The following is a 25,766-nucleotide window of genomic DNA, read 5'->3' on the forward strand; positions in this document are numbered from 1 at the left end:
GGTTGTTAAGAAGTGCATTCTTTGAAAGTATTATATAGTTGTTGGGTAATCCTTGTAATCAAAGATTCTTGGGACTACTCTCACCCAGATCAGCTTAGTGCATAATGGCCATTGAGTTGAAACCATTAGTTTGGTATTAGACAACACAAACATAGGAAATGACAGTGGCTGTGTTGCAGATTGCAGACAGACTGTTATAAAGAGCTGGGGCCTGGAGTAAGTTTCATCCATGGATTGCCTAATTTAACAGTGGCAAACAGAGAAAAAACCACAAAGTCAATGTTTTGCCTGCCTTTTTAAAGTTACCATGTACGTGAAGGTACCTCAAAGAGATTTCGAAGACACATCCCTCACAAAACATCCATAGTTTAATTCTTTTTTATTTATTTTTCTTTGGATCAATTCTACTATGTTCTTTGAATTTCTTATCAGGAAAATAGATAATCTACTTCCTTGTTGTTTTACTTTTATGTTCATGCTGTTACAATATAGGAAAAGCAGTGATTAGGCACCTGAAGGAGTGCTTGAAGGAATATTTTCATTTGATTTTTCTATTACCACAACAGTGTTTTGTCACCAGTCAATGAAGACATATAACAAGATCCTTTGAGAGAGAGCACACTGCCACTGTTAAATGTTTTGTAGTATTGTATTGTTATAACTTGTTAGATTTAAGGTGGCTGTAACCAGTTTTCTCTTTAGAATGTTTTGACACTACACAATGCATCCATCATTGTGACGTAATAAGTAACCTTGGCAATGGGAAAGGTCAGCAAAAACACCCGATGTTTTGGCTTTTGTTGCTTATATCCCAAACAACAAACTCAGTGACCCCCATTTTATATTGCTGGAAATTGATTAGAAGGTCAAGATGAAACTTTCGGCAAAATTGAAATAAAATTTATTCTGTACTGCAAAATCAGAGCCACCTTAAAAAATCACAGAATTAAGGTGGCTCTGAATCGGCTGTACCATAACATTGCTAATATTTATGTGATACAGTGTTGTAGTGCCAAGCCTTCTAATAAGAACGTTACTTGAAAGCTTTGAAACTGGCTTGCCCCACCTTAATGGATTTTTATTATAACTGATGATTGTCTTTTCCTTTTTTTTTTAATGTGAACCAGTACATTGGGAATCTCTGCAAGAGTATAGTCATAAGTAATTTGTTTACTTGGTTTATGATACGACTTATTTTTGTTTACAGAGAATACAGTAAGTTCTCATGGTTAATAAGCTTTACCACAATATTTTCCCCGTGACATTGTATGATAATTATTTTCACACTGTCCTAGCAACACTGCTTAAATTAGTGAACTTGGAATTAAACTATTTTTCTTTATGTGTGGAACAGCTAAAAGGATTGCAGCAACCATAATTATCCAAATTTTAGAAAAGTTACTTGCAGGCTGTGAGGCCATAGTGTTTGTGAATTTTGTGGACTCCCACCATTTTGAATGTTAAGTTGAGGGAAACAGTTAACAAAGAAAACTAGTTTTCCGAGGGACCAGCCATAAAGTGCTTTGGTATATATTTTGACTTTTCCTTGAGCAATCACAGCAAAACATCTGGAGCAGGCAACAAATGCAGAATTGTATCCCCTCCAAGATACATTTGATCAGGGCATGTGACCAAGAATCAACCAAACACAGTGCTCCTTTTGTTGAGTGAAAGTCTGGGTATATAACAATAATTATTATTAGTGTAAGAAACCATAATTGTATTCTAAGTATTGGACTGGAACTAGCATGCAATGGAGGCTAATGTGGGGGAATCTTTTCAAATGCAAATACTTTTTAATATATCCCCCTGCATTAGCCTCCATTGCAAAGTAGTTCCAGTGTAATCCTGAGGAAATCGAATATGGTCTATTGTGCAGTGTTAAGTGTTGTCTTGGCAATGTTTTAATGATGTAAGTCACCTATTAAAGAATGGATGTCATGACCTCACATGATTTTTTTAGACAGCTGCTGTTTTGGAGATTTGCGATTATGTGAGGTAATGAAAGACATATTTGCTTATGGGTGAGTAGTTTTAACACCTAGATGCCTTGACATGTAGCTATAGCAACCATTAACAAAATAGTGAATGTAATGTTTTTTAACCACATGGTCAGTTAAGTGAAGTAAACATCTGTGTAATGAAATGAAAGGTGTGTGATGTAGCGGTATTGTATGCACATCCTTTGTTTACCATGAGGTCACTTCTGAGAGGCAAAGAGCAATATTGGATTGGCGCATTGTAAGTGAATAGATCTAACAGTTCCTCTCACAGTAAGAAGATAAATAATGTATTGCTTAAAAAAATGTCCGTATCCCTCATATTTCCTGTAATACCAGCTTCAGTCTCTAGTTGTATGAAGGGTGGATAGTGTCAGCTGGTGGATAAGTTCTGGAGGAGGATATGAATTCAGACTGGATGGTGCTTATGTGGTAAATAGTGGTAGGTAATCTTTTAAACAGCTAAGGGCATTATGTCTTATTTTATGTGAACCGTTGGTCATTATGATTTGTATTTTTTGTTAGATCTCTTATTCTTTGTTGTTAAAATGTTCAATAAATAGTCTTAAAAGAGAAATTAATAGCCCTTATTGGAGTTATCAGTGGTGTTGCCACATGAACGAGGCTAAGGTGTCATTTTGTATGGAATTGAACCTTAAGCCTCTTCTGTGATAGTTTTAAAGAAAAGAAATTGTGCTTGCAGGCTCACCTCCAATAAGGACCATTGAAAAGGGTCTCTTGTTTTATTGTAGGAACATAGTAGTCAATAGCATGTAAGTAAAGGCTGCTTGGTGCAATTGAATTAGCATGGTAGCTCAAGGAAAAAAGTCTCATTGCTTGTAATGTGTGATAGACCTTTCCTTAGACACCCTAATTGGTCATGTGTGTGAAAGTCCCTTCATGTATTTTGTTTGCTTGAAGGTGTCATCTGTCCACCTCATCCTGAATAATCCTTGGATGTATGAAACCTTTTTCTGGTGAAAATGGCTGTTCTTTGGGGTTTGTTTGTGTAACACCATGCAAAAGACACCTTTTAAATGAGGATTATGGCATGTAACCCAATTTGTTAGAAGATGGTACCGGTACTCAACATAGGCTGTCCTTGGTTGAGGTGACTGAGCTTATGAAATTTTCTGTTGAGAAACTGATAAAGAAAGAAGTTTGGATTAAGGAGGCATGTGTTAAACTAAGTTGAATTCAAAATTGATGTCTTGTGCAAAGTTTAGGGGCAAAGTATGAGCTCTCTAAGGTAAATTCTCAACTATAAAGAGGGAGGGAATTCTTGACTGAAATCTTTATACCTTTACTATCATTTGCATATCTCATGGGTTACATTGTTGATATTCATGCTCTCCATGAAAGAGTTTCGTTGTAACATATTTCCTTCCTAAAATTTGCCATGTAAATTATTTGCTTAACTTTTATGGAGATGGTGTGTTGGAAAGTTGTAGTAATTGATCAATAATGATGGATCATTATAGTGTACACTTGTGGTGTCAGGTGTTTCCCTTGCCTTTCCTGATCTTTTATTGGTTGTAGGTGTTTTTTTCAATGTCACTTTGCCTGACTGTGTATTACCCAAGTATGGAGTCTCAAGGTGAAAGTTTGATGAATGTAAATTTTCGCCAAACTCAGTTTAAAATTGATGTCCAAAAAGGGCTTACAAAGATGTAATGAACAGTCAACTTCCCTTAAGAAACCATGTGATAAGTGTAGGAAATTGTAAGAAGAAGTGATGTAAGGCTTGTGCCATTTGAAAACTTTTAAAACATCACAAGTTACCATAAATCACTAAATGAATGATAAGTTCACATGATAAATTATTTATTTTATTATATAGTCTAGAAAAAAACTCCATTGCCTTGCTTGCATAGCAACTTCCGTATTGCACTCTATAATCTCTTTATGCATTTGTCATTGACCAATCAGAAATGTGACATTTACTTGAGCATTATAATGAGATGGAGAAGGTTGTAATACATGTGACTGTATTGCATTGGAATGAACTGTCAGACAAGAAGACTCGTTTTAGAGGTCTTGGAATGTCATGTACTAGCAATGGAATAAATGAAGAAATTGTTGACAACCCCTACCCTGATACAAATGATGAAAACATGCAATTATCCATGGGTGCTATCTGCTTTTTTCATACCAGCCTCATGCATGTAATGCAAACTGTTGCAGTGTTCCATGCACTTTGAAAAAGTACAAATACCTGCTCAGGAAAAGCATCCATAATAGTTTACATAAAAATTACAGGAACGGTTATCTTTTTTGTTTTTTGAAAAAAAAAAAGGTAAGTTTGATGTTTGCTATTTACATGCGAAATGAGTTGTAGTCGCAGCGTACCATCCTTAGACGCACTGCACTGAAGGAAGTACTCCATTTTGGGAGGAAAAAGCAACGCTCACTTCTGGTGTGTGGTAGGTTAAAAGAAAATAGGTTTAATATAAGAAGTAACATTTTATATTTGACATGATTATTAACTGCCTACCTCCTATTGAACCTGTGACAGTTCATTATTGTCTTGCTTTTTGTAAAGTGATCTTTCCTTGATTAAATTTTCCCCTGCTTTTTGGCTGCTTTGTATCTCTGGCAGGATCAGTGTTGCCATGGTGAAAAAGTTATTATGCTCCAAGAGCTCTGTACTATCAAAGATATTCAAGAGTTCACTACTAACCTCCTAACACCTTTATAGAAACACAAAGCGCATCAGTTAGTAAGCCCCCTTATTCTAATTTTATGTACCAGGACCTCTTCTGCATGCATTAAATACCAAAGAATTTTTTATCTAAAAGAAACAATCACCAAGTACATATAATGATTTCCTTTTTAGTTATCCTCAAGAGAGTTTCTCGAAAGCTTGGGTATATTGAGCATTCTTTTAATGAAATTCTTGTAAAAAAGGTGCCACATTGCATCATTGTGAACGTTAAAGAAATGTATGAACTGTATATGTAACAAATTAATTTACAAAATTGTTGGGACTTTCAAGACAAATTCGGAAGGTTTATTTAAATCGTTTATTTTGATATCTAGAACTATGTTTAATATACATACATCCACACCATTCCACACGTTGCACAACGAAATGGAACTGACTAAGAAGGGCATTATCGGCAAATGAGCGAGGCTAACTGAATTGTGTTTGCATTAGGAATTTTTTTTTGCTTCGTTGTGAAACCCCCCCAAAAAATTCTTCCTACCAAGTTGATTCGGGCACAACTTGTCATTGACTGTCGTGACTGTCACAATAGTTCGTATTGTGGAAGTGATTGACGAAAAATGCAAACACTGTAAATATGGCTTTCAATTTAACATTCGCACCTGTCTTATATTGTTTTTCATGAAGAGGCTCTGAGTGGTTACAGGCAGTTGCCTTTTACAGTGTAACGATATCCACAAAAATGGTGGCTGGTTCTTGGCTTCTTGCACGACATGTTAAATGCTGTTCCGTCACGCAACAAAAATCCCGCTGATGCTGTTTTGTGGCCGCAAGAGAAGTGAAGGCAGGAGAAGTGAAGCAATATTTTTCATAGTCCTGGAAAGTTATTTCTTTATCACTTTAAAGGAAGTAATCGGAGATGTCATCGTCCTTCGTCAGTGTAACACTAAAATAAGCGTGAAGAATGGGCATGAATTAGAAATGTACGAGTGTGCGCACTAACTTGACTACAACCCAACGGTTTGAGAAGAGCTGTACGAATGCAAGAGGTAAGTATCGTGGCTTTTGACGTCTTAAAAAATGATCACCTCCCGTTGTTCGTCCTTCGCAAAGTGCCTGGGAGATCATTAACTCCAAGATGGCATCAATTGGGCGCTTCTTGCTCGAAGAAATGAGCTTGAAGCATAAAGAAAGACCACTTCGCGAAAGCAATCGTGAGTGGTGCGCAACGTTTCGGCCCAGCTTTGCGAAGGTGAAAAGTCTCCAGGTGGGGAAAAGCCACATTTTTGGGACTTACACAATGAAAACTATCTCCGCTTTAATAAATTTGCTTCGTCTTTTTCCTCTCTTGGAGACTTAATATAATTTATTCCTGTTGTAGGGCGGGAACTCTACCCGCGCTTTTCAACACTATTACCCATAATGCAATGGGAAGGTTTGTTGGTAACGTTTCAGGCAGGGCAGGGAAGGAGATGCGGTGGCGGTGTAAGGACTAAGGAAGGTGAGTTGTATTTGTGAATTCCACTGCTGAAATTGTAGGTGAATGTTCCGTACTTGGTGCACTGCAAAACTGTGATTTTATTTCTTTCATTCTTGGCCGTAGAGAGAGCGAGAGGACGTGTTTATTTCAGCCGCATCGATTTCCATCGATAGACGAGTGAGACAAGAAAATGCCAGCGGGTCGAGCTCTTATCCTCGTGCATCGTTTCGAAAACGTAAGTGGATGTGTGTTTGTACTGCTCCATCGCGATAGATTTCTTTTGCGTTGTGTTATGTTGCGTTCTGGAGAGCCCGTTTTGCATTGAGTAACTGAGGACCCGCCAGATCAGTTGGCGTTACATTTCTGTGGCCAACACTTTGTGGTTTCTCTATGTTATCAGTTAATTGGATTGTTATCATAAAAAGTAAATCTTTCATGGTCAGGATAGTGTCTTATCGGCCCTTTGAATACGTACTGTCCGTGTTGAGCAGGGAACAGTAAGACTTTGAAGTGCGCTACGTCACGTAAGTCACGTTTTCGCAGGATCAATGTTGTAGTGTTGTAGCCTTCGTTGTATGCATATCATCCGGGCTAGGTTAACTTCCATCTAATGCATAACAGTGCATGCATTTTTTACTTGTCGTATCCTGTTCTTTGCTCACACGAAAAGATACGTTTCATGTCATAAACGTTGGATTGATAAGATCTCGCGCGCACGCGCTCCCTTGGGAATACAAGTTCCACTTTCTCGTGTGAACTATTTTGTTTTTGTTGTATGTCTCATCTTTGACATATCGTTGGCATGTTGTGTTCAAAAAACCTGGTTTGGAATGTTCTTTCATTAAAGGAAACTGAGATTTTTTGAGATAATCAAGTGTACAGAAGGAAAAAGGGAAGCCTACAACACGGGGTATTCCCAGGCGGTCTCCCATCCAAGTACTAACCCCGCCCGACAGGGCTTAACTTCGGTGATCGGACGAGAACCGGTGTTTTCCCTGTGGTATGGTCGTAGACAAGTAATTCGCCGTGAAAATTAACTTTGTTATAAGGGAAAATAAAAACGAGGTCAGAGCAAGCACAATGTGCATTTGTCCTCTTGCCGTCAACGCAAGTGCCATGCAATGCTGGTCCTGCTGCCCACTGTACAAGGGCGATCGTTGTGTGCGCCTCGCTTTCAGGTTGGCTTTGGGCATTCCTTCCTTGGCACGGATTGTAATCGGACCACCATATCTCGTGGCCATGAGACTGGGAGCACCTTGTCCGCTGTGAGCATTTACGGGCATCGCTTCTCGGCCTTTTGGCTAAGATCAAGTGTAGTATCTGTTCTTATCAGCTTAATATCTGATACGCTGCTCATCGAGCAGCTCATATATTAAACTGATTTTTGGAACTGGGCCGTGGAAAAGAGGCTTGCCTCGTCCCGGCCACGGGTTGCCTCGGTATAGCACTACCTCCGAGCGTGGCCCACTTCCCTCTGGGGAAGAAATAATCAAGTGAAAGCAGAACAAATGACCAAGCAACCAACCTTCACATTTCTCTTCTCTTTTCTAGGTAGCATAGCAGCGAGTGGACAGCACGACACGACAGGACGAGGAGCACGTGACCCCCATTACCACATGGTATGCGCAGACAAGTTGCGTTTTTGCGGTTCCGGAGAGGTTGAAAAGGCATACTTACCTGACGCGGGTTTTTATTATCTGCCAGGTTCGTGCCTTTCCTTGTGGTACGCGTAAGTTCCGTATTGGAATTGGAGTGTGGGGACAAGCGTTTTTGGGATTTGTGGTAAGATTTTTGATTCCTGAGTTTTACTGGTGACCCTCCTGGGGACTTATGCTTGGCGTCCTGCCATAACCCAGGGTAGCCAGTCTTTCTGTTCCCTTCCTGGGAGCTTTGCTTTCCGGGGGGACTGTTTTTTCTCTTTTTCCCTTTTCATCATGCCTCTTGCGGCCTTTAAGAGGACAGTAGTCCTCGACCTTTCCGATGTTCCAACCTCTGTTCCCAGGGCGGAACTTGTTACAGCCATCAAGGGAAAGTTCACCCCCTTTGTGATTGACAGTATTCAGTTTGTTCCCGTAAAACTGGTTCAGATTACTTTCGCTGACCCAAAATGTAAAAATATTGTTGAAGGTTATGATTTTGTCACTTTAGCTGGTGCTAAGTGCAAAGTCATGTATGCTGGGCCTCGAGCTCAAAATGTTATGTTGTATCACTATCCCTTTGAGGAGAGTGATGATCGCCTCCGGCCCTACTTTTCCTCGTACGGGAAGGTGGAGACGATAAGGCACCAGCATTACCCGGGTGACCCTGCAATCTGCACTGGAGCCCGTATCATCAAAATGGTTCGTTCTGGCCGGATCCCTCGTAATCTGGACATTGCTGGATATAAATGTAAGGTGTGGTATGTGGGTCAGCCGGCCGAATGTGATATCTGTCGTGGGGAACACCTCACCAAAAACTGTGACTTGCGCGGGAAGTGCCGCAGGTGTCGGGAGCCTGGTCACATGGCCAGGGATTGCCCAACCCCCCCAATGCCTGGGGGAACCCACCATCTTCGCCTGCGACCCCCGCCCATCCGTCCGCTTCACTTGTTGTTGGTGCCACTCCCCCGGAGTCGCTGCCTCCCCTCCTGGATGTCAGTTCTGGTCCTGAGGACCTTCCCACTTCTCCTGCAAGCTCTGACCATGAGGACTCTGGGGACGAGGGGGTAACCCTTCGTCCTCCTGCCCCCACGCAACCTGGTATTTCAAGTTGGGGTTCCCACACCGACCTCAGGGACAATGAGTTATCCCCCCTGGTACTCCACCCATGGCCTCTCCTGCCACCAGTAAATGTTAAGGAGGGTGCGGCCCTCCCTAAAACGGTAATGGTGGGTCCTCGACGCGCGTGCAGGTGGCTGCCTCCCCCGCCGCTGCGTCTGATGGTTTGGCTGCGCCACAGAGTAATACAATGTTAACACTAGTAGTAACGTAGTTGGTGTAATGGACAATACTACTATAGTTAATGGAAAAGAAATGGAAATGGATAATAGTAATAATGTAGTTACTGGAAAAGAAATGACAAATAATGCTGTAGTTAATGGAAAAGAAATGGAAATGGATAATAGTAATAATGGAAAAGAAATGGATACGAATGATAATGAACTAGTTAATGAGACTGAATACAGTCAAAGTATATTTAGTGACGATGACCCTTTAACGGGCATCAATGTAACCCCTGTAAATACCCCACAGGTTCTATCTCTGTCTCCCGTAATGGTTAACGAGGTCGAGCTGACTGATTCACCAGTCACTAAGCGTGGACTTTCGGATGTTGAGGCTTCCTCTGATGATCAGGTCAAGTCTAAGAAGAAAGCGAAGAAACCTCTTCCTGGTTCTGCGGTCCCCGGCCGCTCGAAGTCTGGAAAGGGCAGGGAGTCTGGGAGGGCTGTTCATTCTGGCCTTCCCTCCTTGGCTCCCCCTGCCCCGGTTCGGAGCCGTCGCTCCTAGTTGTGCTGTCTCTCTCTTTCTTCTCAGTTATGGCTCTCTCTATCCTCTCCTTAAACACCAATGGTCTCAGGGACTCGTCCAAGCGCGCTGGTGTTCTGCACTGGTTACGTTCCTTTCCTCAGGTCCCTGACATTGTCTGCCTACAAGAGGGCCCACTGCTCTTCAGACAGTGAATGTCAGTCTGGTTTCGTTCATCTGGTTTTAATGCAGTTGCTTCTGTTGGCTCTGCACACTCTTGTGGTTGCATCATTTTATTCCGCCCCACGGTCACCCTTACGAGCTCTTGGTGTGACACCGCTGGGCGTGTTGTTTTTTGCCACTTTACCCATTCTGGGCACCCGTTTCGTATCTGCTGTCTCTACGCCCCCAATCGCAACCCAGCCCGTGACGACTTCCTGGACGACGTCTCGTCTTGGGTTGATCCCACCTATCCGACCTTCCTTGCCGGGGACTTTAACACTGTGTTCGACCGCGCCCTCGATCGTCGGGGCTCCAATGTCTCTGACACTTCCCGCGAAAGTACTGCTACCTTAAAACGTCTTTTTGACTCCTGCTGTTGTCTGGACATTTGGAGGCACCTGCATCCTTCCGATTCTGCCTTCTCTTGGACTCGCTCAGACGGCCTTATGGCCTCCCGTATTGATCTCATTGGTGCCCCGTACTCCTGTTACCATCAGTCTTGACTTGCGATATTATTCCTTGTCCGTTTTCGGATCACTGTGGTGTGGTGCTTTCTTGTAGTGTCCCAGACATTGCTGCTCCTGGGACAGTTTCTGGAAGCTCAACATTTCTGTCCTCAATGATGAGGACTATATCCAGCATATCACTAATTTTTGGTCCGTTTGGAGGCAGTCCATGCTGTCCTTCCCGTCACTAGCTAAGTGGTGGGATAAGGGCAAGAGCCAAATCAAAGGCCTCACAATTAAATATTGCGCTGAGCGCTCGAAAGAAAACATCGCAGTGTCGAGACCTCCTTGGCCGACTAGCTGGGCATCTTAAGAACCGTGTTGATGCCGGTTTCACCTCCTGTGTTGAGCCGTACCATTCTACCCTGTCTGCCCTTGCTGCCCTAGACCTCGAGGCAGCTCGGGGAGCCCAAGTCCGTGCTCGGGCCAATGGGTTGAGGAAGGTGAAACCTCCTCGGCCTTTTTCTTCCGTCTGGAAAAGAAGCGTGCCGCCGACCGACTTATTTCAGCACTTCGATGCGATGATGGCACAGTGGTCTCGAGTTCAAAGGACCTATGCCAGGCTTTTGCTTCCTTTTATTCTAACTTGTTTAGTGCCGAGCCTACTGACGGGGACGTGGCTCTTTCCCTGCTCGACGCCCTCACCTCCACCTTGTCCGCCGACCAGGCTCAACAGTGTGATGGTCCTCTCCAGTCGGAGGAGTGTTATACTGCTTTATGTGGGATGGCTCGAGGCAAGACCCCGGGCTTGGATGGCCTCCCTATGGAGTTTTATGTCAAATTCTGGCCGGTGCTCGGACAGGACCTCGTGCTCGTCCTGAACTCATGTTATGAGGCTGGCACTCTCAGCCTCTCTCAGCGTCGAGGCATCATTTCTCTCATCTTTAAGACGGGTGACCGGCTGAACCCTCGTAACTGGCGGCCAATTTCCCTCCTTAGTGTGGACTACAAGCTCGCTGCCCGCGTCATCGCTGGGCGTCTCCTGAAGGTTATTCATGCCGTGGTGGCTGAGGATCAAACCTGTGGTGTCCCCGGTCGTTATATTGGTGAGAACGTCGCTTATCTCCGAGACATGGTCCATTACGCCACGCAATCCGGGTCTCCTTGTGCCATCCTCTCGCTCGACCAAGAAAAAGCGTTTGATCGCGTTGATTGGTCCTTTCTGCATGCCACCCTCTGCAGAATGGGTTTCCAAACCTCCTTTCTGCGCTGGATCCGCCTTTTCTATAATGCTGTTCAGAGTGCTGTCATTGTTAACGGTCATGTCTCAAACTTTTTCAGTCTCACACGGGGGGTGCGTCAAGGCTGCCCCCTCGCACCTTTGCTGTATGTTATGGTCGCTGAGGTCTTGGCCGCCAATATTCGAGCAAATCCCGCCATTACTGGACCTTTGCTGCCTGGACTGCCCTCACCGCTCTCTCCAATTTCCCAGTACGCGGATGACACATCGCTCATCTTGTCCTCCGATGCCTCCATTAGGGCTGTTTTTGACACCTACACAAGGTATGAGCTTGGTTCTGGATCCAAGCTCAACCTGACAAAGTCTCGCGGCTTGTGGCTGGGGTCTTGGGCTGGCCGAACTGACCCCCCTGTCCCTCTCGACTGGACATCTTCTAAGCTTAAAATCCTCGGAGTCTTCATTGGCCCGCATGACATTGATGAACTAATTGGCGGCCTCGGATAGAGGCTGTGGAACGCGTCCTCTCCTCCTGGCGTCAGCGCTCCTTGTCTTTTCATGGCAAGGCTTTGGTCATCAATTGCCTGGCCCTCGCCAGGGTTTGGTATGTGGCATCCCTGGTCCACATGCCCCCCTGGGTACTTAAAGAACTTAACTCCCTTGTTTTCTCATTCTTCTGGAAAACCAAGCGGGAGCTCGTTGCACGTGCTGTGGTCGTTCAGCCCACATCGCTGGGAGGTTTCTCGGTGGTGGACATTAAGCTCAAGGTTTGGTCGCTTCTGGGTCAGTGGGTCAAACGGTCTACTTTGTCCTCGTCAAGCTGGTCCTCCTTTGTGTCGTACTGGTTTCAATCGTGTTTTGCTGCCTCCTCTCTTGATGTTTTCTCCCGTCCCGCTGCCTTCGACAGGTCCCTGTTACCGCCATTTTACTCCTCTTTGCTTTTGGCCTGGGAGTCGCTTGGTGGCTCTTTTTCCCCCTCCCGGGGAACTTTGGTTTTCGCATCCTCTGACCCTCACGTTGTCGCCTCCGTGGCTTTTTTTCTCTGCCAAAGTCGGTTACCAGTTTCTTTTATCCTGTTCCTCTGTCACACCGCACTGTGTAGTTAAGTTCTTTCCCTCCTTTGGGGACCTTTACTGGTATGATACGTGGCGCCAGTTCCACTTCTTTGATTTTGACCGCTTTGTTGTTGATTTCTCCTGGAAGGTAGCTCATGGTGTGATTTACACTGCTGAGCGTCTTCTCTCTTTTGGTTTATCTGTCTCCTCCGCTTGTTTTTGTGGTCCTGTCGTCGAGTCACTGTCGCATTTGCTCTTTGTGTGTCCCCTTGCTCAAAGTGTTGTTGGTTGGCTACAGTCCCTCCTTTTTCATTTCTCGCCTATGTGTCCTGTGCTTGAGCGTCGCCATTTACTTTTTGGTTTCAATTCCACTGAGCTTCACGCAGTGCCCAAAGTCTTCAGTTACCTGTTGTGTGCCTGTAAGTTTCACATCTGGCTGGCCCGCAATGACTACCGCTTTCGTTCTGTCAACCTGGGGCCCTCGCCGTCATTGAGGGAGCAAAGGCCCGTGTCAAGTTCCACCTCCCCTTGCTCTTCAAGCGTTTTTCAACCCGGAGACGTCGACGTTATTTTGCCCGCCAGTGGGGGGCGGATGGAGTCATCGCCTCTATGTTTCCAACAAGCTCGTTTTTCGCTTCGGGCCACCTGCTTAATTCACCCTCTGTACCACCTGATTTGCTTAGTTTTATTTCGCCTCTGTCGCCTAATACTGGTGACCAATGCCTCAGGCGTTGGATGAGTCTGTCGACTGGTGACCTTTGGTCTGCCATTCACCGCTGCTCATCGAGCAGCTCATATATTAAACTGATTTTTGGAACTGGGCCGTGGAAAAGAGGCTTGCCTCGTCCCGGCCACGGGTTGCCTCGGTATAGCACTACCTCCGAGCGTGGCCCACTTCCCTCTGGGGAAGAAATAATCAAGTGAAAGCAGAACAAATGACCAAGCAACCAACCTTCACATTCTCTTCTCTTTTCTAGGTAGCATAGCAGCGAGTGGACAGCACGACACGACAGGACGAGGAGCACGTGACCCCCATTACCACATGGTATGCGCAGACAAGTTGCGTTTTGCGGTTCCGGAGAGGTTGAAAAGGCATACTTACCTGACGCGGGAGGCACTGTGATCAGGGAGGCAGTCCTCTCAAGGTGAGGCTCTTTCATTGCACTTCGATTGGGTTGACCCTTGCGATTACCCCAAATGTGGGTAACTCGAGCGTATAATTTCTGGTAGTGGGGACCTGCGTTCGCGCTAGTCCCCGCACCAAACCCCGGTGGCAAAGTTGGCTAATGGGAAGGTTTGTTGGTAACGTTTCAGGCAGGGCAGGGAAGGAGATGCGGTGGCGGTGTAAGGACTAAGGAAGGTGAGTTGTATTTGTGAATTCCACTGCTGAAATTGTAGGTGAATGTTCCGTACTTGGTGCACTGCAAAACTGTGATTTTATTTCTTTCATTCTTGGCCGTAGAGAGAGCGAGAGGACGTGTTTATTTCAGCCGCATCGATTTCCATCGATAGACGAGTGAGACAAGAAAATGCCAGCGGGTCGAGCTCTTATCCTCGTGCATCGTTTCGAAAACGTAAGTGGATGTGTGTTTGTACTGCTCCATCGCGATAGATTTCTTTTGCGTTGTGTTATGTTGCGTTCTGGAGAGCCCGTTTTGCATTGAGTAACTGAGGACCCGCCAGATCAGTTGGCGTTACATTTCTGTGGCCAACACTTTGTGGTTTCTCTATGTTATCAGTTAATTGGATTGTTATCATAAAAAGTAAATCTTTCATGGTCAGGATAGTGTCTTATCGGCCCTTTGAATACGTACTGTCCGTGTTGAGCAGGGAACAGTAAGACTTTGAAGTGCGCTACGTCACGTAAGTCACGTTTTCGCAGGATCAATGTTGTAGTGTTGTAGCCTTCGTTGTATGCATATCATCCGGGCTAGGTTAACTTCCATCTAATGCATAACAGTGCATGCATTTTTTACTTGTCGTATCCTGTTCTTTGCTCACACGAAAAGATACGTTTCATGTCATAAACGTTGGATTGATAAGATCTCGCGCGCACGCGCTCCCTTGGGAATACAAGTTCCACTTTCTCGTGTGAACTATTTTGTTTTTGTTGTATGTCTCATCTTTGACATATCGTTGGCATGTTGTGTTCAAAAAACCTGGTTTGGAATGTTCTTTCATTAAAGGAAACTGAGATTTTTTGAGATAATCAAGTGTACAGAAGGAAAAAGGGAAGCCTACAACACGGGGTATTCCCAGGCGGTCTCCCATCCAAGTACTAACCCCGCCCGACAGGGCTTAACTTCGGTGATCGGACGAGAACCGGTGTTTTCCCTGTGGTATGGTCGTAGACAAGTAATTCGCCGTGAAAATTAACTTTGTTATAAGGGAAAATAAAAACGAGGTCAGAGCAAGCACAATGTGCATTTGTCCTCTTGCCGTCAACGCAAGTGCCATGCAATGCTGGTCCTGCTGCCCACTGTACAAGGGCGATCGTTGTGTGCGCCTCGCTTTCAGGTTGGCTTTGGGCATTCCTTCCTTGGCACGGATTGTAATCGGACCACCATATCTCGTGGCCATGAGACTGGGAGCACCTTGTCCGCTGTGAGCATTTACGGGCATCGCTTCTCGGCCTTTTGGCTAAGATCAAGTGTAGTATCTGTTCTTATCAGCTTAATATCTGATACGCTGCTCATCGAGCAGCTCATATATTAAACTGATTTTTGGAACTGGGCCGTGGAAAAGAGGCTTGCCTCGTCCCGGCCACGGGTTGCCTCGGTATAGCACTACCTCCGAGCGTGGCCCACTTCCCTCTGGGGAAGAAATAATCAAGTGAAAGCAGAACAAATGACCAAGCAACCAACCTTCACATTTCTCTTCTCTTTTCTAGGTAGCATAGCAGCGAGTGGACAGCACGACACGACAGGACGAGGAGCACGTGACCCCCATTACCACATGGTATGCGCAGACAAGTTGCGTTTTTGCGGTTCCGGAGAGGTTGAAAAGGCATACTTACCTGACGCGGGTTTTTATTATCTGCCAGGTTCGTGCCTTTCCTTGTGGTACGCGTAAGTTCCGTATTGGAATTGGAGTGTGGGGACAAGCGTTTTTGGGATTTGTGGTAAGATTTTTGATTCCTGAGTTTTACTGGTGACCCTCCTGGGGACTTATGCTTGGCGTCCTGCCATAACCCAGGGTAGCCAGTCTTTCTGTTCCCTTCCTGGGAGCTTTGCTTTCCGGGGGGACTGTTTTTTCTCTTTTTCCCTTTTCATCATGCCTCTTGCGGCCTTTAAGAGGACAGTAGTCCTCGACCTTTCCGATGTTCCAACCTCTGTTCCCAGGGCGGAACTTGTTACAGCCATCAAGGGAAAGTTCACCCCCTTTGTGATTGACAGTATTCAGTTTGTTCCCGTAAAACTGGTTCAGATTACTTTCGCTGACCCAAAATGTAAAAATATTGTTGAAGGTTATGATTTTGTCACTTTAGCTGGTGCTAAGTGCAAAGTCATGTATGCTGGGCCTCGAGCTCAAAATGTTATGTTGTATCACTATCCCTTTGAGGAGAGTGATGATCGCCTCCGGCCCTACTTTTCCTCGTACGGGAAGGTGGAGACGATAAGGCACCAGCATTACCCGGGTGACCCTGCAATCTGCACTGGAGCCCGTATCATCAAAATGGTTCGTTCTGGCCGGATCCCTCGTAATCTGGACATTGCTGGATATAAATGTAAGGTGTGGTATGTGGGTCAGCCGGCCGAATGTGATATCTGTCGTGGGGAACACCTCACCAAAAACTGTGACTTGCGCGGGAAGTGCCGCAGGTGTCGGGAGCCTGGTCACATGGCCAGGGATTGCCCAACCCCCCCAATGCCTGGGGGAACCCACCATCTTCGCCTGCGACCCCCGCCCATCCGTCCGCTTCACTTGTTGTTGGTGCCACTCCCCCGGAGTCGCTGCCTCCCCTCCTGGATGTCAGTTCTGGTCCTGAGGACCTTCCCACTTCTCCTGCAAGCTCTGACCATGAGGACTCTGGGGACGAGGGGGTAACCCTTCGTCCTCCTGCCCCCACGCAACCTGGTATTTCAAGTTGGGGTTCCCACACCGACCTCAGGGACAATGAGTTATCCCCCCTGGTACTCCACCCATGGCCTCTCCTGCCACCAGTAAATGTTAAGGAGGGTGCGGCCCTCCCTAAAACGGTAATGGTGGGTCCTCGACGCGCGTGCAGGTGGCTGCCTCCCCCGCCGCTGCGTCTGATGGTTTGGCTGCGCCACAGAGTAATACAATGTTAACACTAGTAGTAACGTAGTTGGTGTAATGGACAATACTACTATAGTTAATGGAAAAGAAATGGAAATGGATAATAGTAATAATGTAGTTACTGGAAAAGAAATGACAAATAATGCTGTAGTTAATGGAAAAGAAATGGAAATGGATAATAGTAATAATGGAAAAGAAATGGATACGAATGATAATGAACTAGTTAATGAGACTGAATACAGTCAAAGTATATTTAGTGACGATGACCCTTTAACGGGCATCAATGTAACCCCTGTAAATACCCCACAGGTTCTATCTCTGTCTCCCGTAATGGTTAACGAGGTCGAGCTGACTGATTCACCAGTCACTAAGCGTGGACTTTCGGATGTTGAGGCTTCCTCTGATGATCAGGTCAAGTCTAAGAAGAAAGCGAAGAAACCTCTTCCTGGTTCTGCGGTCCCCGGCCGCTCGAAGTCTGGAAAGGGCAGGGAGTCTGGGAGGGCTGTTCATTCTGGCCTTCCCTCCTTGGCTCCCCCTGCCCCGGTTCGGAGCCGTCGCTCCTAGTTGTGCTGTCTCTCTCTTTCTTCTCAGTTATGGCTCTCTCTATCCTCTCCTTAAACACCAATGGTCTCAGGGACTCGTCCAAGCGCGCTGGTGTTCTGCACTGGTTACGTTCCTTTCCTCAGGTCCCTGACATTGTCTGCCTACAAGAGGGCCCACTGCTCTTCAGACAGTGAATGTCAGTCTGGTTTCGTTCATCTGGTTTTAATGCAGTTGCTTCTGTTGGCTCTGCACACTCTTGTGGTTGCATCATTTTATTCCGCCCCACGGTCACCCTTACGAGCTCTTGGTGTGACACCGCTGGGCGTGTTGTTTTTTGCCACTTTACCCATTCTGGGCACCCGTTTCGTATCTGCTGTCTCTACGCCCCCAATCGCAACCCAGCCCGTGACGACTTCCTGGACGACGTCTCGTCTTGGGTTGATCCCACCTATCCGACCTTCCTTGCCGGGGACTTTAACACTGTGTTCGACCGCGCCCTCGATCGTCGGGGCTCCAATGTCTCTGACACTTCCCGCGAAAGTACTGCTACCTTAAAACGTCTTTTTGACTCCTGCTGTTGTCTGGACATTTGGAGGCACCTGCATCCTTCCGATTCTGCCTTCTCTTGGACTCGCTCAGACGGCCTTATGGCCTCCCGTATTGATCTCATTGGTGCCCCGTACTCCTGTTACCATCAGTCTTGACTTGCGATATTATTCCTTGTCCGTTTTCGGATCACTGTGGTGTGGTGCTTTCTTGTAGTGTCCCAGACATTGCTGCTCCTGGGACAGTTTCTGGAAGCTCAACATTTCTGTCCTCAATGATGAGGACTATATCCAGCATATCACTAATTTTTGGTCCGTTTGGAGGCAGTCCATGCTGTCCTTCCCGTCACTAGCTAAGTGGTGGGATAAGGGCAAGAGCCAAATCAAAGGCCTCACAATTAAATATTGCGCTGAGCGCTCGAAAGAAAACATCGCAGTGTCGAGACCTCCTTGGCCGACTAGCTGGGCATCTTAAGAACCGTGTTGATGCCGGTTTCACCTCCTGTGTTGAGCCGTACCATTCTACCCTGTCTGCCCTTGCTGCCCTAGACCTCGAGGCAGCTCGGGGAGCCCAAGTCCGTGCTCGGGCCAATGGGTTGAGGAAGGTGAAACCTCCTCGGCCTTTTTCTTCCGTCTGGAAAAGAAGCGTGCCGCCGACCGACTTATTTCAGCACTTCGATGCGATGATGGCACAGTGGTCTCGAGTTCAAAGGACCTATGCCAGGCTTTTGCTTCCTTTTATTCTAACTTGTTTAGTGCCGAGCCTACTGACGGGGACGTGGCTCTTTCCCTGCTCGACGCCCTCACCTCCACCTTGTCCGCCGACCAGGCTCAACAGTGTGATGGTCCTCTCCAGTCGGAGGAGTGTTATACTGCTTTATGTGGGATGGCTCGAGGCAAGACCCCGGGCTTGGATGGCCTCCCTATGGAGTTTTATGTCAAATTCTGGCCGGTGCTCGGACAGGACCTCGTGCTCGTCCTGAACTCATGTTATGAGGCTGGCACTCTCAGCCTCTCTCAGCGTCGAGGCATCATTTCTCTCATCTTTAAGACGGGTGACCGGCTGAACCCTCGTAACTGGCGGCCAATTTCCCTCCTTAGTGTGGACTACAAGCTCGCTGCCCGCGTCATCGCTGGGCGTCTCCTGAAGGTTATTCATGCCGTGGTGGCTGAGGATCAAACCTGTGGTGTCCCCGGTCGTTATATTGGTGAGAACGTCGCTTATCTCCGAGACATGGTCCATTACGCCACGCAATCCGGGTCTCCTTGTGCCATCCTCTCGCTCGACCAAGAAAAAGCGTTTGATCGCGTTGATTGGTCCTTTCTGCATGCCACCCTCTGCAGAATGGGTTTCCAAACCTCCTTTCTGCGCTGGATCCGCCTTTTCTATAATGCTGTTCAGAGTGCTGTCATTGTTAACGGTCATGTCTCAAACTTTTTCAGTCTCACACGGGGGGTGCGTCAAGGCTGCCCCCTCGCACCTTTGCTGTATGTTATGGTCGCTGAGGTCTTGGCCGCCAATATTCGAGCAAATCCCGCCATTACTGGACCTTTGCTGCCTGGACTGCCCTCACCGCTCTCTCCAATTTCCCAGTACGCGGATGACACATCGCTCATCTTGTCCTCCGATGCCTCCATTAGGGCTGTTTTTGACACCTACACAAGGTATGAGCTTGGTTCTGGATCCAAGCTCAACCTGACAAAGTCTCGCGGCTTGTGGCTGGGGTCTTGGGCTGGCCGAACTGACCCCCCTGTCCCTCTCGACTGGACATCTTCTAAGCTTAAAATCCTCGGAGTCTTCATTGGCCCGCATGACATTGATGAACTAATTGGCGGCCTCGGATAGAGGCTGTGGAACGCGTCCTCTCCTCCTGGCGTCAGCGCTCCTTGTCTTTTCATGGCAAGGCTTTGGTCATCAATTGCCTGGCCCTCGCCAGGGTTTGGTATGTGGCATCCCTGGTCCACATGCCCCCCTGGGTACTTAAAGAACTTAACTCCCTTGTTTTCTCATTCTTCTGGAAAACCAAGCGGGAGCTCGTTGCACGTGCTGTGGTCGTTCAGCCCACATCGCTGGGAGGTTTCTCGGTGGTGGACATTAAGCTCAAGGTTTGGTCGCTTCTGGGTCAGTGGGTCAAACGGTCTACTTTGTCCTCGTCAAGCTGGTCCTCCTTTGTGTCGTACTGGTTTCAATCGTGTTTTGCTGCCTCCTCTCTTGATGTTTTCTCCCGTCCCGCTGCCTTCGACAGGTCCCTGTTACCGCCATTTTACTCCTCTTTGCTTTTGGCCTGGGAGTCGCTTGGTGGCTCTTTTTCCCCCTCCCGGGGAACTTTGGTTTTCGCATCCTCTGACCCTCACGTTGTCGCCTCCGTGGCTTTTTTTCTCTGCCAAAGTCGGTTACCAGTTTCTTTTATCCTGTTCCTCTGTCACACCGCACTGTGTAGTTAAGTTCTTTCCCTCCTTTGGGGACCTTTACTGGTATGATACGTGGCGCCAGTTCCACTTCTTTGATTTTGACCGCTTTGTTGTTGATTTCTCCTGGAAGGTAGCTCATGGTGTGATTTACACTGCTGAGCGTCTTCTCTCTTTTGGTTTATCTGTCTCCTCCGCTTGTTTTTGTGGTCCTGTCGTCGAGTCACTGTCGCATTTGCTCTTTGTGTGTCCCCTTGCTCAAAGTGTTGTTGGTTGGCTACAGTCCCTCCTTTTTCATTTCTCGCCTATGTGTCCTGTGCTTGAGCGTCGCCATTTACTTTTTGGTTTCAATTCCACTGAGCTTCACGCAGTGCCCAAAGTCTTCAGTTACCTGTTGTGTGCCTGTAAGTTTCACATCTGGCTGGCCCGCAATGACTACCGCTTTCGTTCTGTCAACCTGGGGCCCTCGCCGTCATTGAGGGAGCAAAGGCCCGTGTCAAGTTCCACCTCCCCTTGCTCTTCAAGCGTTTTTCAACCCGGAGACGTCGACGTTATTTTGCCCGCCAGTGGGGGGCGGATGGAGTCATCGCCTCTATGTTTCCAACAAGCTCGTTTTTCGCTTCGGGCCACCTGCTTAATTCACCCTCTGTACCACCTGATTTGCTTAGTTTTATTTCGCCTCTGTCGCCTAATACTGGTGACCAATGCCTCAGGCGTTGGATGAGTCTGTCGACTGGTGACCTTTGGTCTGCCATTCACCGCTGCTCATCGAGCAGCTCATATATTAAACTGATTTTTGGAACTGGGCCGTGGAAAAGAGGCTTGCCTCGTCCCGGCCACGGGTTGCCTCGGTATAGCACTACCTCCGAGCGTGGCCCACTTCCCTCTGGGGAAGAAATAATCAAGTGAAAGCAGAACAAATGACCAAGCAACCAACCTTCACATTCTCTTCTCTTTTCTAGGTAGCATAGCAGCGAGTGGACAGCACGACACGACAGGACGAGGAGCACGTGACCCCCATTACCACATGGTATGCGCAGACAAGTTGCGTTTTGCGGTTCCGGAGAGGTTGAAAAGGCATACTTACCTGACGCGGGAGGCACTGTGATCAGGGAGGCAGTCCTCTCAAGGTGAGGCTCTTTCATTGCACTTCGATTGGGTTGACCCTTGCGATTACCCCAAATGTGGGTAACTCGAGCGTATAATTTCTGGTAGTGGGGACCTGCGTTCGCGCTAGTCCCCGCACCAAACCCCGGTGGCAAAGTTGGCTAATGGGAAGGTTTGTTGGTAACGTTTCAGGCAGGGCAGGGAAGGAGATGCGGTGGCGGTGTAAGGACTAAGGAAGGTGAGTTGTATTTGTGAATTCCACTGCTGAAATTGTAGGTGAATGTTCCGTACTTGGTGCACTGCAAAACTGTGATTTTATTTCTTTCATTCTTGGCCGTAGAGAGAGCGAGAGGACGTGTTTATTTCAGCCGCATCGATTTCCATCGATAGACGAGTGAGACAAGAAAATGCCAGCGGGTCGAGCTCTTATCCTCGTGCATCGTTTCGAAAACGTAAGTGGATGTGTGTTTGTACTGCTCCATCGCGATAGATTTCTTTTGCGTTGTGTTATGTTGCGTTCTGGAGAGCCCGTTTTGCATTGAGTAACTGAGGACCCGCCAGATCAGTTGGCGTTACATTTCTGTGGCCAACACTTTGTGGTTTCTCTATGTTATCAGTTAATTGGATTGTTATCATAAAAAGTAAATCTTTCATGGTCAGGATAGTGTCTTATCGGCCCTTTGAATACGTACTGTCCGTGTTGAGCAGGGAACAGTAAGACTTTGAAGTGCGCTACGTCACGTAAGTCACGTTTTCGCAGGATCAATGTTGTAGTGTTGTAGCCTTCGTTGTATGCATATCATCCGGGCTAGGTTAACTTCCATCTAATGCATAACAGTGCATGCATTTTTTACTTGTCGTATCCTGTTCTTTGCTCACACGAAAAGATACGTTTCATGTCATAAACGTTGGATTGATAAGATCTCGCGCGCACGCGCTCCCTTGGGAATACAAGTTCCACTTTCTCGTGTGAACTATTTTGTTTTTGTTGTATGTCTCATCTTTGACATATCGTTGGCATGTTGTGTTCAAAAAACCTGGTTTGGAATGTTCTTTCATTAAAGGAAACTGAGATTTTTTGAGATAATCAAGTGTACAGAAGGAAAAAGGGAAGCCTACAACACGGGGTATTCCCAGGCGGTCTCCCATCCAAGTACTAACCCCGCCCGACAGGGCTTAACTTCGGTGATCGGACGAGAACCGGTGTTTTCCCTGTGGTATGGTCGTAGACAAGTAATTCGCCGTGAAAATTAACTTTGTTATAAGGGAAAATAAAAACGAGGTCAGAGCAAGCACAATGTGCATTTGTCCTCTTGCCGTCAACGCAAGTGCCATGCAATGCTGGTCCTGCTGCCCACTGTACAAGGGCGATCGTTGTGTGCGCCTCGCTTTCAGGTTGGCTTTGGGCATTCCTTCCTTGGCACGGATTGTAATCGGACCACCATATCTCGTGGCCATGAGACTGGGAGCACCTTGTCCGCTGTGAGCATTTACGGGCATCGCTTCTCGGCCTTTTGGCTAAGATCAAGTGTAGTATCTGTCTTATCAGCTTAATATCTGATACGCTGCTCATCGAGCAGCTCATATATTAAACTGATTTTTGGAACTGGGCCGTGGAAAAGAGGCTTGCCTCGTCCCGGCCACGGGTTGCCTCGGTATAGCACTACCTCCGAGCGTGGCCCACTTCCCTCTGGGGAAGAAATAATCAAGTGAAAGCAGAACAAATGACCAAGCAACCAACCTTCACATTCTCTTCTCTTTTCTAGGTAGCATAGCAGCGAGTGGACAGCACGACACGACAGGACGAGGAGCACGTGACCCCCATTACCACATGGTATGCGCAGACAAGTTGCGTTTTGCGGTTCCGGAGAGGTTGAAAAGGCATACTTACCTGACGCGGGAGGCACTGTGATCAGGGAGGCAGTCCTCTCAAGGTGAGGCTCTTTCATTGCACTTCGATTGGGTTGACCCTTGCGATTACCCCAAATGTGGGTAACTCGAGCGTATAATTTCTGGTAGTGGGGACCTGCGTTCGCGCTAGTCCCCGCACCAAACCCCGGTGGCAAAGTTGGCTAATGGGAAGGTTTGTTGGTAACGTTTCAGGCAGGGCAGGGAAGGAGATGCGGTGGCGGTGTAAGGACTAAGGAAGGTGAGTTGTATTTGTGAATTCCACTGCTGAAATTGTAGGTGAATGTTCCGTACTTGGTGCACTGCAAAACTGTGATTTTATTTCTTTCATTCTTGGCCGTAGAGAGAGCGAGAGGACGTGTTTATTTCAGCCGCATCGATTTCCATCGATAGACGAGTGAGACAAGAAAATGCCAGCGGGTCGAGCTCTTATCCTCGTGCATCGTTTCGAAAACGTAAGTGGATGTGTGTTTGTACTGCTCCATCGCGATAGATTTCTTTTGCGTTGTGTTATGTTGCGTTCTGGAGAGCCCGTTTTGCATTGAGTAACTGAGGACCCGCCAGATCAGTTGGCGTTACATTTCTGTGGCCAACACTTTGTGGTTTCTCTATGTTATCAGTTAATTGGATTGTTATCATAAAAAGTAAATCTTTCATGGTCAGGATAGTGTCTTATCGGCCCTTTGAATACGTACTGTCCGTGTTGAGCAGGGAACAGTAAGACTTTGAAGTGCGCTACGTCACGTAAGTCACGTTTTCGCAGGATCAATGTTGTAGTGTTGTAGCCTTCGTTGTATGCATATCATCCGGGCTAGGTTAACTTCCATCTAATGCATAACAGTGCATGCATTTTTTACTTGTCGTATCCTGTTCTTTGCTCACACGAAAAGATACGTTTCATGTCATAAACGTTGGATTGATAAGATCTCGCGCGCACGCGCTCCCTTGGGAATACAAGTTCCACTTTCTCGTGTGAACTATTTTGTTTTTGTTGTATGTCTCATCTTTGACATATCGTTGGCATGTTGTGTTCAAAAAACCTGGTTTGGAATGTTCTTTCATTAAAGGAAACTGAGATTTTTTGAGATAATCAAGTGTACAGAAGGAAAAAGGGAAGCCTACAACACGGGGTATTCCCAGGCGGTCTCCCATCCAAGTACTAACCCCGCCCGACAGGGCTTAACTTCGGTGATCGGACGAGAACCGGTGTTTTCCCTGTGGTATGGTCGTAGACAAGTAATTCGCCGTGAAAATTAACTTTGTTATAAGGGAAAATAAAAACGAGGTCAGAGCAAGCACAATGTGCATTTGTCCTCTTGCCGTCAACGCAAGTGCCATGCAATGCTGGTCCTGCTGCCCACTGTACAAGGGCGATCGTTGTGTGCGCCTCGCTTTCAGGTTGGCTTTGGGCATTCCTTCCTTGGCACGGATTGTAATCGGACCACCATATCTCGTGGCCATGAGACTGGGAGCACCTTGTCCGCTGTGAGCATTTACGGGCATCGCTTCTCGGCCTTTTGGCTAAGATCAAGTGTAGTTAGTATCTGTTCTTCTCAGCTTAATATCTGATACGCTGCTCATCGAGCAGCCTCATATATTAAACTGATTTTTGGAACTGGGCTTGGAAAACAGAGGCTTGCCTCGTCCCGGCCACGTGGTTGCCTCGGTTATAAGCACTACATCCGAGCGTGGCCCACTTTCCCTCTGGGGAAGAAATAATCAGTGGAAAGCAGAACCACTGATCCAAGCAACCCAAACCTTCAGCATTACTCATTCTCTTTCTAGGTAGCATAGCAGCGAGGTGGATCAGCACGACACGACAGGACGAGGGAGCACGTGACCCCATTACACACATGGTAGGCGCAGACAAGTTTGCGTTTTGCGGTTCCGGAGAGGTTGAAAAGGCATACGTTACCTGACGCGGTAGGCACTGTGATCAGGCGAGGCAGTCCTCTCAAGGTGAGGCTCTTTCATTGCACTTCGATTGGGTTTGACCCTTGCGATTACCCCAAATGTGGGTAACTCGAGCGTATAAGTTCTGGTAGGGGGGACCTGCGTTTCGCGCTTAGTCCCCGCACCAAACCCCGGGTGGCAAAGGTTGGCTAATGGGAAGGTTTGTTGGTAACGTTTCAGGAAGGGCCCCCCCCCCACCCGGGAAGGAGATGCGGTGGCGGTGTAAAGGACTAAGGAAGGTGATGTTGTATTTGTGAATTCCACTGCTGAAATTGTAGGTGGAATGATTCGTACTTGGTGCACTGCAAAACTGGTGATTTTATTTCTTTCATTCTTGGCCGTAGAGAGAGCGAGAGGACGTGTTTATTTCAGCCGCATCGATTTCCATCGATAGACGAGTGAGACAAGAAAATGCCAGCGGGTCGAGCTCTTATCCTCGTGCATCGTGTCGAAAACGTAAGTGGATGTGTGTTTGTATGCTCCATCGCGATAG

At 46.9% G+C, this 25,766-nt stretch overlaps 14 non-coding genes across 14 annotated transcripts; 10 read left to right on the plus strand and 4 right to left on the minus strand.

Moving 5' to 3' along the window:
* Positions 1-7,040: 7,040 nt before the first annotated feature.
* LOC138012146 (5S ribosomal RNA) lies at positions 7,041-7,159 on the minus strand. The gene has a single exon (XR_011125005.1). It is a non-coding gene; the product is annotated as a 5S ribosomal RNA (ribosomal RNA).
* A 267-nt stretch (positions 7,160-7,426) lies between these two features.
* Positions 7,427-7,618, plus strand: LOC138012029 (U2 spliceosomal RNA). The gene has a single exon (XR_011124920.1). It is a non-coding gene; the product is annotated as a U2 spliceosomal RNA (small nuclear RNA).
* Positions 7,619-13,257: 5,639 nt separating this feature from the next.
* On the plus strand, positions 13,258-13,448 carry LOC138012121 (U2 spliceosomal RNA). Its single transcript, XR_011124989.1, has one exon. It is a non-coding gene; the product is annotated as a U2 spliceosomal RNA (small nuclear RNA).
* A 194-nt stretch (positions 13,449-13,642) lies between these two features.
* On the plus strand, positions 13,643-13,806 carry LOC138011946 (U1 spliceosomal RNA). The gene has a single exon (XR_011124846.1). It is a non-coding gene; the product is annotated as a U1 spliceosomal RNA (small nuclear RNA).
* A 976-nt stretch (positions 13,807-14,782) lies between these two features.
* LOC138012147 (5S ribosomal RNA) lies at positions 14,783-14,901 on the minus strand. The gene has a single exon (XR_011125006.1). It is a non-coding gene; the product is annotated as a 5S ribosomal RNA (ribosomal RNA).
* A 267-nt stretch (positions 14,902-15,168) lies between these two features.
* LOC138012030 (U2 spliceosomal RNA) lies at positions 15,169-15,360 on the plus strand. The gene has a single exon (XR_011124921.1). It is a non-coding gene; the product is annotated as a U2 spliceosomal RNA (small nuclear RNA).
* Positions 15,361-20,999: 5,639 nt separating this feature from the next.
* LOC138012122 (U2 spliceosomal RNA) lies at positions 21,000-21,190 on the plus strand. Its single transcript, XR_011124990.1, has one exon. It is a non-coding gene; the product is annotated as a U2 spliceosomal RNA (small nuclear RNA).
* A 194-nt stretch (positions 21,191-21,384) lies between these two features.
* Positions 21,385-21,548, plus strand: LOC138011947 (U1 spliceosomal RNA). Its single transcript, XR_011124847.1, has one exon. It is a non-coding gene; the product is annotated as a U1 spliceosomal RNA (small nuclear RNA).
* Positions 21,549-22,524: 976 nt separating this feature from the next.
* LOC138012148 (5S ribosomal RNA) lies at positions 22,525-22,643 on the minus strand. Its single transcript, XR_011125007.1, has one exon. It is a non-coding gene; the product is annotated as a 5S ribosomal RNA (ribosomal RNA).
* Positions 22,644-22,910: 267 nt separating this feature from the next.
* On the plus strand, positions 22,911-23,101 carry LOC138012062 (U2 spliceosomal RNA). Its single transcript, XR_011124951.1, has one exon. It is a non-coding gene; the product is annotated as a U2 spliceosomal RNA (small nuclear RNA).
* A 194-nt stretch (positions 23,102-23,295) lies between these two features.
* LOC138011948 (U1 spliceosomal RNA) lies at positions 23,296-23,459 on the plus strand. Its single transcript, XR_011124848.1, has one exon. It is a non-coding gene; the product is annotated as a U1 spliceosomal RNA (small nuclear RNA).
* A 976-nt stretch (positions 23,460-24,435) lies between these two features.
* LOC138012149 (5S ribosomal RNA) lies at positions 24,436-24,554 on the minus strand. Its single transcript, XR_011125008.1, has one exon. It is a non-coding gene; the product is annotated as a 5S ribosomal RNA (ribosomal RNA).
* A 267-nt stretch (positions 24,555-24,821) lies between these two features.
* On the plus strand, positions 24,822-25,022 carry LOC138012082 (U2 spliceosomal RNA). Its single transcript, XR_011124969.1, has one exon. It is a non-coding gene; the product is annotated as a U2 spliceosomal RNA (small nuclear RNA).
* A 204-nt stretch (positions 25,023-25,226) lies between these two features.
* LOC138012015 (U1 spliceosomal RNA) lies at positions 25,227-25,395 on the plus strand. Its single transcript, XR_011124910.1, has one exon. It is a non-coding gene; the product is annotated as a U1 spliceosomal RNA (small nuclear RNA).
* Positions 25,396-25,766: the final 371 nt, after the last annotated feature.

Source organism: Montipora foliosa, chromosome 7, assembly GCF_036669935.1.
Source record: "Montipora foliosa isolate CH-2021 chromosome 7, ASM3666993v2, whole genome shotgun sequence".
NCBI classification, from domain to species: Eukaryota; Metazoa; Cnidaria; class Anthozoa; order Scleractinia; family Acroporidae; genus Montipora; species Montipora foliosa.